The following is a 15,798-nucleotide window of genomic DNA, read 5'->3' as shown; positions in this document are numbered from 1 at the left end:
TCAGCTGCGTTTGTCCCTTTAGGTCCCTATCTCTGTTTAGGTGCAGAGATCCATTTATCTGCTGACGTTGTGTTGGAGCTGTTCTGACTTTCTCCAAGCTCCAGCCTTGTCACCAGGGCCTCCATTCACTCCGAGGCTGAGCTTTGTCCTGTCCACTCCCCGCAGCCCCTCAGCCCTGCCTGGTCCCAGCCATGCCTCTCCCGTCTGTGTCCCTTTGCTCAGGCAAAAGGCAGAAGTAAAGGGAGGCTCAAGCCTCTTTGCAGTCCTGAACTCCTGGGGTGGGAGGGGGACCCTTTCTAATCGGAGAGGCAGAGAAGTTGGAATCCCTGCAGCAGTCTCACACTTCCTTTGTGACTGGGCTGCCCAGAGCTACTGACGTTGGCTTTGTCTCCATCCTGAGACTCCTGGGTGGCCCAGGGTGGAAGCTGGTCTGTTGGTTCTGCTTCAGCAGGAAGGAGAAAAGCGAGGAAAGGGGGAGGGGGGAAGAAGGGATTAGGACGGGTGCCCGTTAGGACCGGTACTCTTACCCTCTCAAAGAGAGGGGACATTTGTCCAAGGAATGATACCAAAGTCATTGATAAAGAATGTAAATTACAGAACACCCAAGCAAATTCATAAATAAATGCTTCTAATTTGATTAGAGAGTAAGTCCAGGGGAAGTCCAGAAGGCAGTCGTCTGCTCCCTTCTCCAGCTCCCAGCATTGCCTCGAGACTTTTCCAGAGGTCTTATCTGTTTGCCCTCTGGACAGAGTGAAGCGTTGGCACAAGGAGCCCATGAGGCTGACTTTCACCTGTGCAGAGCCCTCATGGTCACGTCCATTGTTGCGTTTGAAGCCCTCAGAACTCTTGAGGTGGGCAGGGCCGGAATGAGGATGATGATTACTCCTGTTTTGCAGATTTGGAAACTGAGGCCCGGTTTCCTGAGATCATTCAGTGAGCGATGAGCAGAGCTAGGACCAGATCCGGGTGCCTGCCCCACCATCCCAGAGCTGCCTGCCCGCGATCTGTTAACGTCTTCAGATTTTTCCTGATGCATTATCGCTGGCCTGACCTCAATGTAAATGGCGATCTTTTACTGAAAGGAAGGCTTCCCTAGAGGCTCCGCGGCTCGCAGGGGACCATTCAGATAAGATTGTGCTGAACATGATCAAGTGCCTGCGGGTCCCAACACTGGGCGGGGATTTCACAGACACTGCAAAGCCGGCGCTGTCACCCCCATTTTATGGATGGGGCTTGGAGCGGCTGAGGAACCTTAACCAAAGCCATCCAGGAATCAAGTGGCAAAGCCAGGATTCAAAGCCACTTTGCATTTTCCCTCACACCCACCCAAATACCTCTGCATTCTAGAAAGAAAGCCAGACATTGTCCTAAGAAATATTTATTTACATATTAAAAGAGTAAAGAGATTTTGCACATAGGATAAAATCTAAAGTGTTACCATGGCCCACACGGCTCTCTAAGAACCGGCCTCTGCCTACTTTTCCAAATGTGTTTTGTATCCCACTTCCCTCATTTAAGACACCCTGGTGTCACCAAATTCTTCCTTTATGCACCTGGCACTTGCTGTGCCTTCTCCCTGGAACCCTGTTTCTCTGAAATATTTTTATGGATGGCTCCTTCTCATCAATCAGTTGTCAATTCTAGTGATCATGTTACCCTCTGAGAGGGGTCTTGACTGCCCTGTCTAGGTTGGTTCCCCCATCCCAAATCATCACCTAGTCTATTATCCAATCTTCTTTTTTCATATCTTATTCTTATCATTATCTGAAATTATCTTACTATTTTTTTTCTTGTTGCTTGGGTGTGTCCCTTACTAGATTGGAAATTTCTTACCTGCCTTGGTACCTGCTTTATTCCAGTGCCTAGAGCAGTGCCTAACACATAGTAGTTGCCCCAGAAAGGTTTGTTGGATGACAACCAAATGGATGAGATTTCATGTCTTAGGATATTACCCTGATCTCCATCGTGGCCATGGCTATTCTTAGCAATGAGAGAATATTTTTTCTTTTTTAACAGATCTCATTAAAGAAGTCTCACCTCCAAAGCAGGTGTCCCTTTAAACAGGTGGTTTAATCAAAGCCATGATGTGAAGGCACAGCATGGCCGGGGCGACCCACCTCGCTGCCTTGCGCTGGCCCGCAAGGAGAGGGGTCTGTAAACAGGTGTGCGGCTCTCAGAAAGATCCAGCCCACTTTCTGCAATAATGTAAAAAGAAAACTTTCAAATACCACAATTTGCAAATGAAGACCTTTAAAATAATGGGACGGTGGCTCTGGAATGGGATTATTAGGGTAATGCGATGTTTAAGTGGCGCTTTTCCTCTCAAGGACCTGCCTGAATTCTGCTGAGCTCATTCCACGGGAGACTCAGAGAGATCAGTTATGACTTTTATTAAAGCCAAACCAATACCTGTATTCGCAGCCGCCTGGAGGAAATTTCTTTCTGTAACTCTGATTGAAGTTTAATGGGAACTACACAAAGAAAATTTACTTAACCTCCTCACCCATCTCTTCTACGGTGGAAGTCTGTTCATCACGTGCTCTGCTCCCAGGAGACGCTATCAAAGATAGCACTTCTCAGTTTCATAATATTTTTCAGAGTAAAAGAGGGAAGACAGCCGCAGACCCCAACTACTCCAGAATGCCATGTAGTCGGTGTCTGATTTCACCTGCAGGAACAATGCAGACGTTCTTCTCAAAAGTGTGCACATTAGTGTTTTGCAGATTGCAAAATAAAAAGCACATGAACTACTAAGAAATTATGTTACATGCATATGAAATTACCTGGGTGCAAAGAGTGGGCTGATATGCTTCTGATTTGTTCATATTGCTGGTCAGCCTCAGCTCCCAGCACGCAGGGCAGGCCAGGCACCTGCTTTTACATGGAAAATAAAAACTGTGAGTGTCACCTTTCATTCAAGAGAGAACCAGACATTATCCCGTTAACATTTGTTGTGTGTAGCTCTTTATAGGTGGAAAGCACTAAAAAAAAATCCCACATTTTTCTCATGAAACTTACGCATATACAAAAAAGTATATAAAAACCTATATGTGCAATTTCTGTAAAATATTAAATAGTGAATATCTTTGTAGATAATGATCTACATGGAGGAGTAGGACATTGCCAGCACCCAAAACCCTTCTGTGATGAACCCGCCCTGGTCACCACTGCTTCTTGCCTTCTGACTTTCACTGTACTTTCTTGTCTGCTTTATGTGACAGATTTACCACCTAAGCATACATTTATAGACAATATAGTTTAGTTTTACCCAATCAAATGTCATAAAGAATGTATGCCTTTGTGTCTGGCTACTTTTGTTTTTATGATTCTTCCATGAATCTTAAAAGAATATTGTTGTATGTACTATAGAGATGATTTGATTTGCTGTTTGATATTCCATAGATGCATATACTATGGTTTATTTATTGAGTGTCCTGGTGAGAGACATTTGGGCTTGGGTCATTTCCAGTTTGGGACTACTACAAACAATACTGTGATAATATTCTTGTACCCATATTTTGGCACACATCTGCATGCGTTTCTCCAGCAGGAGTTGGCTAAATCTGGCCCATGACTTGTATTTCTAAGTAAATTTCATTGGAATACAGCCATTCCCATTTGTTTACATATTGTTCATGGCCGATTTTGCTCTGTGAATGCAGAACTGAGGAACTGCCATAGAGACATTATGAACTGCAAAGTCGAAAAGATTTATTATCTAGCCCTTTTCAAAAAAAGTTTGCCAATCCCTGCTCTAGGGCATACACTTGTGAAGGGATTGTAGGGTTATAGGGTTTGCATATCGTCAATCCTACTAGATCCTGCCAAATTTTTTTTCAACAAACTTCTTTTCACAATTTTTAGCATTCTATGATGAAAAGATTGTTTCAAAGAGTTTTGCATATTCAAGACATGACAATACTGCATAACTTTAGGGTTTCATCAAAAAGCACAGAAAACTATTAATTATTCTAGCTACCCTTCATGCTACATCTCAGAACATGGCCAAACACTTGATGGAAAATGAGGCTGCGGCAGATTAGTTTTTTCAACCTCGGTAGAAAATTCTCGTCATCTGATCTGTTTGGTGGGATTGCCAATCCCTTGCTATTTTAGTGTACTTTCCGTGTTCCAGATGGCTTCGGTTACAATTTTATCATGTCTGTGAGGGCCCTATGTATCATATTCAGACCTATGTGAGCCATTAGACCCAGCGGCCATTCAGGGTAAAGGTGTACAAGTGTTCTGTCACGAAGGGTTAAAGAAACACGTGGTGTTTAGGAAGTGAAGCAGAGAGGCTTCTTTGTTCCCTGATCTGTCCTTCACCATCTTCAATGTTTCTCCTTCATAGCTTCTTCACGCTGCCGGGATTCCAACACCAGGGCATTCGTGCCACTTCCTGCTTCTGTGAATTCCACCTCGCCTGCCCCCTCCCCTGTAAACCAGTGAAGGAAGGTCTTCCAGTGACCGTGGCAGAAAACTGTTCCCAGATGCATTTAACCAGCTCGTGTAGGGTGGTGCAGTGGCCAGTAGGCACGGGTACCACCTTGCCGCCCCAAGAAGAGGTGTCTCACATGATCTCCAGGAGTCTTGGAGGAGCAGCACCGTGATGCTGTTGGGCAGCTGCTCACGAAACGCTCTGTTCTTGCTCTGAGCGGTCAGCATCTGCTCTTCCACCTCTTTCAAGGACATGGGACCCTGGAAGGACATGGGACCCTGGTCACCAGGAGGCAGGGCTCATGTCTTGGTTTATGGGCTGCTCACATATTCTTAACGTGGAACATTTGCTGAGTGAGTCCTGGCTCTGTGAAGGTCCTGTATTGTGATTGTCTCTCTGGCTCTCAAGGGAGCAAAGTTGGCACAAATATCTTGTTCCCCCTCTCATTAAAAGAAATTGGGGGCAGGTGCAGTGGCTCACGTCTATAGTCCTAGCACTTTGGGAGGCCAAGGCAGGAGGATCACCTGAGACCAGGAGTTCAAGATCAGCCTGAGCAATGTAGCAAGACTCCGTCTCTACAAAAAATAGAAAAATTAGCCGGGCATGGTGGCACACACCTGTAGCCCCAGCTACTCGGGAGGCTGAGGCACGAGGATTGCTTGAGCTCAGAAGTTTGAGGCTGCAGTGAGCTATGATGATGCCACTGCACTCTATCCGGGTGACAGAGTGAGACCCTGTCTCAAAAAAAAAAAAAAAGAAAGAAAGAAAAAGAAAAAAGAAACTGGGAGGTAGACGGTCTCAGGCTGGTATGGCAGTTTGATCATCATCAGGAGCTCAGACCTCTTCCATCTCTCTTTTCCGTCATCCTTAGCCAAGGAATCCATCTTTACACTGGAGCTTTCGCCATCAACTCTGCACTCCAGGTGGCAGCTAGAAGGAGGGTGAGGGGGCAAAAAGTGCATCCAGCTTTCTTCCCCCCTTTTAAGAGCCTTCCAGGAAGTTCTACCCAACAACTTCCATTACTTCTCTTTGGCCAGATATTAGGCTGTGGCTTTTCTTAGCTGTAAAGGGAGGTGGGAGATGTAGTCTTTTGGTTGTATAAATTAACACACTGAGTAAAATTAGAAATGGGAGAATGGGTGTTGAACGGGAAAGTCTAAGTCTCTATCACAAGGAAGGATGTCACAGCATCCAGGGCACAAAGACAGGTGGGCCTACAACTAGGGTCAGTGATGTCAGTGAGGTAGCTTCTCTCTCCTCATCTCCTTCACAGGGCACACATGATCTCTTGTTTTATATTCCTCGCCTACCAGACTGCTTCCTCTGCAGCCTCGTGGTTTCTGCTCCCTATAACTTCAGCATGAATGGGATATTACATGTAGAACCTACTCCATCCTTGACTGTACGTTTCAACTCAAATTCCCATCATCGCCTAGAGGTTCTGACTCTTATTTAAATTCTGGAGTTAAGTGTTTTGATTGGCCCATGACTAGTCTTTGGACAAGTGTCTAGCTCCAGTCCAGAGATGCACTGGGGAAAGGGAAAGGTAAGAACATGCAGAACGTGGAACAGCCCTTTTGAGGTTGGGCAGGCTTTCCAAAGGGGCTGTGGGCAGGGCAAGTAATTACACATTCTAGTTGTGTACCTTTGGTTGCAATGATTACTAAAGGTTTTACTAAAATATCCAAATATGTGTAAGTTGAATAACATACTTCTAAATAACCCATACCTTAAAGAAGAAACAAAAAAAGAAATTAGTAAGTATTTTGATTTGAACATAAATGAAAATGCACTGCATCAAAATTGTGAGATACAGCTAAAGCAGAGATATTAATAACATTAAACTTCTATATTAAAAAGAATAATGGTCTCAAATCAATGGTCCCAGCTTCTGCCTGAAGGAATTAGAAATCAAAGAGCAAATGAAACTCAAAGTAAGCAGCAGGAAAAAAATAATAAAAATCAGAGTGGAAATCAATGAAATAAAAAACAGAAAACAATATCAAGAGTAGATCCTTTGAGAAGATCAAAAATTGATAAGTCTTTACCCAGACTGACCAAGAAAAAGAAATAGAGAAGATACAACTTCCTTAGTTATAAAGAAAATACAAATTTAAACCACAGTAAGAAACCTCTACTGGATCATCTAAAATTAAAAAGACTAATCATACCAAGTATTGGTAAAGTTGTGGAAAAACTAGAATCTCATATGCTGCTGATGGGAATGCAAAATGGTAGAACCACTTTGAAAAGAGCTGACAGTTTCTTAAAAGGTTAAGCATTCACCTACCATATAACCTAGCCGCTCCACGTGTAGGTACTCAGGAAAAATGAAAGCATATATCTATGTAAAAACTTATGTATCAATTTTCATAACAACTTTATTTGTAATAGCCCCAAACTGGCAACAATAGAAATGTCCATCTATAGGTGAATAGACACACTGTTACATATTCAGAGTAAAATACTACTCAGCAATAAAAAGGATGCAAGAATATAAATGAATCTAATAGTAATTATGTTGAGTGAAAGAATCCAAGAATCAACAAAAAAAGAGTACATATAATATTATTTCATTTACATAAAATTCTAAAAGGGAAAACTAAATTATTGTGGCAGAAAGCAGATTGGTGGTTGCCTGGAGATGGGAGGTGGGCAAGGAAGGGCAGAGAGGAGAGGTTATAGAGGGGAACAGGGAACTTTTGGGGCTGATGGACATGTCCATTTTATTAATTGTGGTGATAGTTTCACAGGTGATACATAGGTCAAAAATTATCAAATTATATACTATAAAATGTGTCATTTATTGTATGTCACTATAGCTGTTAAATGCTCAAAAACATCATAAAAGAGCAACCAGATTTCAAGACCCAAAGAGAATCATAAAAATAAAATATAATAATTGAAATAGAAAACTCCATGGATGGGCATAGCAGCTGACTATACATGTATGAAGAGAGAATCTGTGGACTGGAAAAGAGAACTCAAGATATTATCTGGAATGCTGCAGAAGTGGTAGATGGGAGAATCAGACAAAAATAATTTATTAAAGAAAATTTCAATGAAATGAACATACTCCTAGAAAACATAACTTACCAAAAAGAAATAAGAAAGTCAAATAGTCTTATAATTGTTGAAGTTTGAATTAATAGTTAAAAGTCTTCTCAGAAAGAGAACTCCAGGTCCAGAAGGTTTTATCAGTGGATTCTACCAAAATATTCTAGGGAACAAATAATTTCCAATCTTACACAAATATTCCAAAGTGTCAAAGAGTGAGAGGAGTGTCTACCTGTTTTATGAAGTTAGCATAATTGTGATACCAAAACCTGACAAAAACAGTGTGAGAAAAGAAAACTGTAGACCCTTCTCACTTGTAAACCACATGTACAAAAATCTTAAACAAAGCACTACCAAATGGTATGTGGCAATGTATGTAAATGAGAAAGCATTTGACCAAGGTGACTTAATTCTAGGAATTCAAGGTTGGTTTAATATAAGGAAAATCTTTTCATGTAATGCACAACATTAACATAAAAAGGACCTAATTAAACTAGGAAAATTTCTTTTTGTCCTCCTGCTATTTCTTTTTCAGCTGTTATGTGGACATACAGGTGTGGCGTCAGCAGCTGTCTTGAACCATGAGGTGACCTTGAGAAGAAAGCCACGCTCTGAGGATTGCAAAACAGAAAAATAGGAGCCTGAATCCCAGATGGCACCAAGGAGCCAGGATACCAGCCTTGGACTACTGACCTCACTTCTTCTATGTGAAAGACAAACAGGGTCTTGTTTATTGTTAAAAAGCTACTGTCATGCTTTTTGAAAAATTAAATTAGCAGAACCAAACTCTAATTGATTCTGACAGGTGAAGCAGATTAGTGGAGGTGAGGAGCGTCAGGAAAGGCTTGGTGGAGCCCATGATATTCAAGTTGGGACTTGAAGAATGAGTAAAATCTAACCAGATAGCAAGGATTAGAAAGGAAGAAGGCATTTTAGACACAATAATAGCAGTGTGAAAAGGTGCAAAGCATAAAAATGCACCTGTTCAGAAAATAACAAGATGAGTGTAACACGTATATTTTTTGAATATTCTGTTTGGGACTTAGGCTTGGGCTGGGACTGGGCTGCATTGAACCGGAGGAGAGGAGGGTCACTTTGCAGCTCCATTACATGCAAGCCAGCACCTCTGGGGGAAGGCAGTGACCTTTTGCAGGAGCTGTGTAAGTAAACAGATATTAGCCAGGCAGGACGCAACTCAATGAGGGGCAGTGAGTCCTTGTCTTGCAAAAAGGTGATCTGAGCTCAAGTCTTTGCCTTCATAGCTGAGAATGTGCTTCAGACAAAAGTGACCACGTTGGTCCTTTTTGCTTGGGGCTCTGCACAGGCGATCCTGTCTAAGCCTCTGCACCTCTCCCCACAATAAAGTTCCTGAGAAAGAAAGGCTCTGCAGAGGAATGGAGAAAAAGACTGCTCATCTGTGTGTCTAGTGATTCAGTTGCCTAACATTTTTCCTCAAGAATCAGGAATCTTTACAAGAGGTTAGACCCTAAGGCAGCCAATTGCACTATGCCAGGCACATTCCAATTTTTCTGAGACAGTCATAGCGTAATTATTAATCACGCCCCCTTTCACTCTCAAAAGTATACTTCTTTGGATAATACATTTATGATCACCCTACTCACTTGTGTAGGGATTTTATAAAGGAGTTGTTATGTCTTTCCCAGTCATTTCTCTCATTTGGAGAACAAATTATAACCACTCTCCTTTTCCCCAAAGAAATCTGGGGATCAAAAATAAACTTTGGGGGGGATGTGGTATTTGATTCTGATATTTCAGACAGAGACACTTAGGAGGGAGGAAAATGTTTCTATAGCATAATAAGACCAGCATTATTTTTTTTCAAAGAATAGAGTCAAAGTTGTAATAACAGGAAGAATATGGATTTCCCAGATGAGACTAGGCTGAGAGATCTTTGGAAGAACAGTACAGTTTGCAGCGGGAAGATGTGGTCGCCCTTGGTAATTCAAGCGATAACTTGCCACAGGCCTCCCTGGTGGAGAGAGACTGAATTCCAGCTGTAACAGCCCCTCTCCCCTTTCCTTCCCAACCACCAAGGCAGTTGGAGGAAAGGCGCCCCAGTCCCTCCATCAGTGCCTGGGGAGCCTAGAAGGTGGGGGACCTCTCCTCGAACCTTCCTACCAACATTGGCTAAAGTATGAGGTACCCGAATTTTCAAGACACAGGCTGGATAGGAATTTAATGTCATTTTTCAGATGGGGATATTGAAACTCAGAAGCTACCTTGACTTGCTCAAACTACAGAGTTTACAAATGGCAGAACTGGAGCTTGAGTTCCGGACATTCCTCAATGACAAAATATGATGGTGAAAGGGACTCCGAGTTCCCTAGAGAAAACCTATGGCCTAAGAAATGGCAAGAAGTGAGATTTTAGCCTGAGGAGAAAGGGCACTTAGAGGCCCAGGATGTGATCTCTGCCATCAAATTCTTGATGGGCTGCCACATGAGAAAGACGTTATGCTGATGGCGCTCGGACCCAGAGACCAAAGCAAGGGCTAATGAAGGAAAGATAAAAGGAAGCAGATGCCAATTCAACATAAAGGGAAGGAAACTAACATTTCCTGAATATCTATCTATGCCAGGCATTTTACATGTATATTCCTATTTAATTCTCAGAGGGAGAAAAAAACTTGTGAAGTAGATTTTATCCTCATTTTAAAAATGAAAAACCAGGAGATTTCCAACTTTGGGTAATGGCAGAGTAGCTTGTATTATACTAACTCTCCTACTGATACTAATTATAAACTATGGATAAAATAGAAAAAAATAATGGCTTGAAAGTACTGGAAAATTATCAAAATCAGACGGAAACTAGGGGGGATTTGTCACTTGATTTAGAAGGGAACCACCCTGGGTGAGAGCTAGTTTATCCAGCTTTTCATCGGAGAGCAGTGCCCAGTCTATGTGGTGTGGTGGGGCATTTCAGGGAGAGCTGAAGCAGAAAGATGCAGTGTGGTGAGGAATTAGGTGATGTATCTTGGGTCTGCCACAGCAGTTGGAAATTGAAGGGGGAAATCCTAGAAATGAAGAAGCCACAAAAGGGGAGTCCTCAAAACTGCATCCAGTCTCCTTGGCGGACACTTAAACCCTGACTGTGTGGATTGAAACTGCAAGAAGCCTTTGGGGAAAACAGTAGCTGGAATGCTGAAGGAAAAAAAATAAAAATAAAACCACAACTGAATGGAGGATTTGGTAGCTGTACCCCATGGAGGCAGAGTTTAAAGTTTGGATTCCACCAAAGGAGAGAGACTTAGTAAGTACCTCAAGCTTTGTACTAAAACCCCAGAAGGGCCACACCCTGGGATTAAACACCATATTCTAAGATTAAAGGATTCACTCCAGGACTAAGGGGGAATCAAAATAAACTTGCCCTAACAAAACTTAAAACCCAATCTCTACAAGACCAGCGGGATCTGGTGATAATTTATTTGCCTACTAGGACAAAATTCAATATTCTTCAGAGTTCTCTATGTATAATAAAAAATATTTTTAATTGTTAGACGTGTGAAGAGACAGAATAATGTAACCCAGTGAAGAGAAAAAATTGATTGATAAAAACAAAGTGACAAATGAACCAGATACTGAAATTAGTGCAGTGAAACAGCTATGGTCTGAATGTTTGTGTTTTTCCGAAATTGATATATTAGGACCTAATTGTTGATATAGTAATATTAGGAGATGGGGCCTTTGGAAGCTGAATAAACTATGCAGGCAGAGCCCTCATGAATGGGATTAGTGTCCTTATAAAAGACACTCCAGAGAGAGGTTGCTAGTCCCTTCCACCATGTGAAGACAAAGCAAGAAGTTGCTGTCTATAAGGAAGCAGGCCCTCGCCAGACACTAAATATTCTGGTGCCTTGATCTTGGATTTCCCAGCCTCTGGAACCATGAGAAAGAAAATTCTGTTTTCTAAAAACCACCCCATTTTATCTATGTTTCTTACAGCAGCCCAGATGGACTAAGACAGGAATTTAAAAATAGCTGTGATAAATATAATAACAAATCTATAGGAAAAGATGTATTTAATGTGTGAAGAGATGGGGAAATTGAAGAGAAATATGAATACTATAATGAAGTGCCAAAAGGAAATTCTTGAAATAAAATATACAATAACTAAAATGTAAAAAAGTTGGAAAGTATCATGGTAGATTCAATGAAGAAGAAAGAATCAGTGAATTGGAACATAGATCAATAAAAATCATCCAAACAGAAGCATAGAAGGGAGAAAGGTTAAAAAACAATTAACAGAGCCTCAGTGATTTGTGAGAGAGCATCAAATGGCTGAGCAAATGAGCAAATGGAGTTCCAGAAGGAGAGGAACAAGAGAATATAGCAGAAAAAATATTTGAAAAAATATTGGTCAAATATTTTCTAAATTTGATCAAGAAAAGAAACCCATAGATCCAGAAAGCTCAGCACACCTCTAATAAGATGAATACAAAGAAAATCACATGTAGGCACATCAAAGGTAAACTTACAAAAAACACAAATAAACAGAATATATAAAGTGTCCAGAGATAGCTGATTTCTCATCAGAAACCGTGACAGCAAGTGTTACAGTGGGTGGTCCCGAGGACAAACTGAGCAGCACATGGAGAGTCAGAGAATCAAGGTTTATTCGCTGGTGGGCTCAGAGGGGTCTTACCACTAAATTCTGAGCCCCGTCTACCCAATTTTTCCCACTTTTATTAAATTGTGGTGGTCTGAGGGGTGGGGTCTCAGGTGACCAATGCCTGCCAGGTAATAGGTTAGCATTATGTTGATGTACCAGGTAATAGGTTTAGTGTTATGCTGATGTGCCAGATAATAGATTAGTTGATGGGCCAGGTGATAGGTTGGTATTCTGCTGATGCGGGTCTTCTGTGAGGGGTGGGGGTCTCATGTGGCTGCTGTGCCAAGTAATAGATGGGGGTTTTCCTTATCAAAACAATTGAAGCCAGAGACATTACAGTACTAAAAGGAAAAAAAAAAAACTCTGTAAACCTAAAATTCTATATCAAGTGAAAATACCTTACAAAACTGAAGAAAAAATGAAGATATTTTTAGATAAATGTAAGGCAAGACAATATGTAACCAGGTGATGCAACTATAAGAAATGCAAGTGCTCACTTACGCAGCACATACACTGAGACTGGAATAATACAGAGAAGATCAATGTGTCTCCTGCACAAGGATGACAGCCAAATTCATGAAACATTTCATATTTTTAGGCCAGGAGAGAATATGATGATATAGAAAAGTGCAAAGTAGAGAAACAAAAAAGAACTGCCAACGAAGAATACTGAACCCATCAAGGCTGCCCTTCAGAAATGAAGGAGAGGTAAGGACTTTCCCAGACAAAAACAAAACAAAGCAAAACAAAACAAAACAACAACAAAAACAGAGAGTTTATCACCACTATACTTGTCTTATAAGAAATGCTAAAGGAGTTCTTCAAGCCGAAAGAAAAAGAACTAATTAGCAACATGAAAATATATGAAAGTATAAAACTCACTGATAAAAGTAAATGCATAGCAAAAGTTAGAGTAGTCTAATACTGTACTAGTGGTATATAAATCACATATATCCATAGTATGAAGGTTAAAAGATAAAACCATTAAAATAATAATAGCTAAAATAGTTTGTTTAGGGATACACAATTTAAAAGATGTAAATTGTGACATCAAAAATATAAAATGTGAGTGGTGTAGTTTTTTAATACAAAGTTAAGTTATTATAAGCTTACAATGGCCTGTCATAACTATGGATGTATTATGTAAGCCTCATGGTAGCTGCAAAGAAAAAACCTATAATAGATACACAAAAGATTAAAAGGTAAGGAATCAAAGTGTACCAGTACAGAAAATCATCTAATCACAAAGGAAGACAAGACAGAATTGGTTTTAACTGATCAACACCAAAGTGCACATATAGGAATAACATTCATTGGGCATTGGGCAAATGGGAGGGGGGAGGAGGGGATGGGTATATACACACATAATGAGTGTGATGAGCACTGTGGGGGATGAACACACTTGAAGCTCTGACTCAGTGGGGAGTGGGCCAAGGGCAATATATGTAACCTAAACATTTGTACCCCCATAATATGCTGAAATTAAAAAAAAAGGAAGACAAGACAGGAAGAAACAAAGGCTTCACAAAATAAGAAAACAATTAACAAAATGGTAGTAGTTAAGTCCTTGCCTAGCAATAATTACTTTGAATATAAATGGATTAAATTCTCTATTCAAAAGGCATAGAATGTCTGAATGTATTATTTAAAAAAAAAAAAAACAAAAAGCCCAGACCCAACTATATATTGCCCACAAAACACTTAATTCAGCTTTACAGACACCCACAGATTAAAAGTGAAGGGATGGAAAAAGCTTTCTATGCTACTAAAAACTGAAAGAGAGCAGGTGTAGCTACACTTATATCAGATAAAATAGACTTAAAGTCATAAACTGAAAAAGAGACAAAGGTATAATGATAGAAGTGTCAATTCATCAAGAGATTATAACAATTATAAATACATATATGCACCCAACATCAGAGCACCCAAAGATATAAAGCAAATATTAATAGATCTGAAGGACAAAAGGATTATACAGTAGTTATAGGGGACTTCAATACATCATATTCAACAATGGACGGATCATCCATACAGAAAATCAATAAGGAAACTGGACATGAACTACATTTTAGGCCAAGTGGACCTAGCAAACATGTACATAGCATTCCATCCAACTGCAGAAAAATGCACATTCTTCTCAAGTGCACATGAAACATTCAGGCACAGATAAATGAAAAAATATTCCATGCTCATGAACTGGAATAAGTAATATTGATAAAATGTCCATCCTACTCAAAGTTATCTACAAATTCCATGCAATCCCTATCAAAATTCTAATGACATTTTTCCACAGAAATAGAAAAAAACCTCAAAATTCATTTGGAACCACAAAAGACACTGAATAAATAGCCAAAGCTATATTGAATAAAAAGAACAAAGTTGGAGACATCACACTACCTGACTTCAAAATATACTACAAAGTTACAGTAATCAAAGCAACATGTTACTGGAATAAAAACGGACACATAGACCAATGGAACAGAACTCTATTTTGTTCCATAGCCCAGAAATAGGTACATGAATTTATGGGCAATTGATTTTTTTCAATGATGCCAAGAACGCATAATGGGGAAAAAGCAGTCACTTCAGTAAATGACCTTGGGAGAAGTGAATATCCAAATGTAGAAGAATGAAATTGAACCTTTATCTCACACCTTATACAAAAATTAACTCAAAATGGACTAAAAGCTTAAATATAACATCTGAAACTGTAAAACTACTCCACAAAAAAAAAAAAAAAAAAAAAAACAAGGGGAAAAGCTCCATGACATTGCTCTGGGCAAAGATTTTTTTTAGATATGACCCCAAAAGCACAGGTCACAAAAGCAAAAATAGATAAATGGGATTACATTAAACTAAAAAATGTCTTTACAGTAAAGGAAACAAACAACAGAATGAAGAGACAACCTACAGAATGGGAAAAATTATTTGCAAACCATACATCAGATAAGCAGTTAATATTAAAATAATATGAAGAACTTGCATAACTCAATAGTAAGAAAGCAAAAACACAATTAAAAAATGGGCAAAGGACTTAAATAGACGTTTCTCAAAAGAAGATGCACAAATTGCCAACAAGTATATAAAAAATGCTCAACATCATTAATCATCAGGGAAATGGAAATTAAAACAACAATGAGACATTATCTCACACCTGTTATAATGGCTATTATAAAAAATACAAAAGATAAGTGTTGGTCGGGATGTGGAGAAAAGGAAACCCTTGTACACCATTGGTGGAAATGTAAATTAGTACAGTCATTATGGAAAACAGTATGGAAATTCCTCAAAAAATTAAAAATAGACTACCATATGATCCAGTAATCCTACTACTGGGTACATATCCAAAGGATATGAAGTCAGTATGTCTAAAAGATATCTGCATTTCCATGTTCATTGCAGTAATATTTACAATAGCCAAGACATGGAATAACCAGTGTCCATCAATGGATGAATGAATAAAGAAAATGTGTTATACGTACAAAATAGAATACTATTTAGCTTTAAGAACAAGTAAATTCTATCATTTGTGACAACATGGATGAACCTAGAGGATATGTTAAATGAAATAAGCCAGGCACACAACGACAAAGACGAATACCACATGATCTCACTTATATGTGGAACCTAAGATGAACTCACAGAAGCAGAGATTAGAACGGTGGTTACCAGGG

The 15,798-nt window shown here is 39.9% G+C and overlaps 1 non-coding gene across 1 annotated transcript; it reads left to right on the top strand.

Annotated features, from left to right (window-relative positions):
- The first annotated feature begins 12,613 nt into the window (after positions 1-12,613).
- Positions 12,614-12,720, top strand: LOC123636178. The gene has a single exon (XR_006734384.1). It is a non-coding gene; the product is annotated as a U6 spliceosomal RNA (small nuclear RNA).
- Positions 12,721-15,798: the final 3,078 nt, after the last annotated feature.

The sequence above is a fragment of the Lemur catta genome, chromosome 3 (assembly GCF_020740605.2).
Source record: "Lemur catta isolate mLemCat1 chromosome 3, mLemCat1.pri, whole genome shotgun sequence".
NCBI lineage: Eukaryota > Metazoa > Chordata > Mammalia > Primates > Lemuridae > Lemur > Lemur catta.
This window is presented reverse-complemented; position numbering and strand designations above follow the sequence as displayed.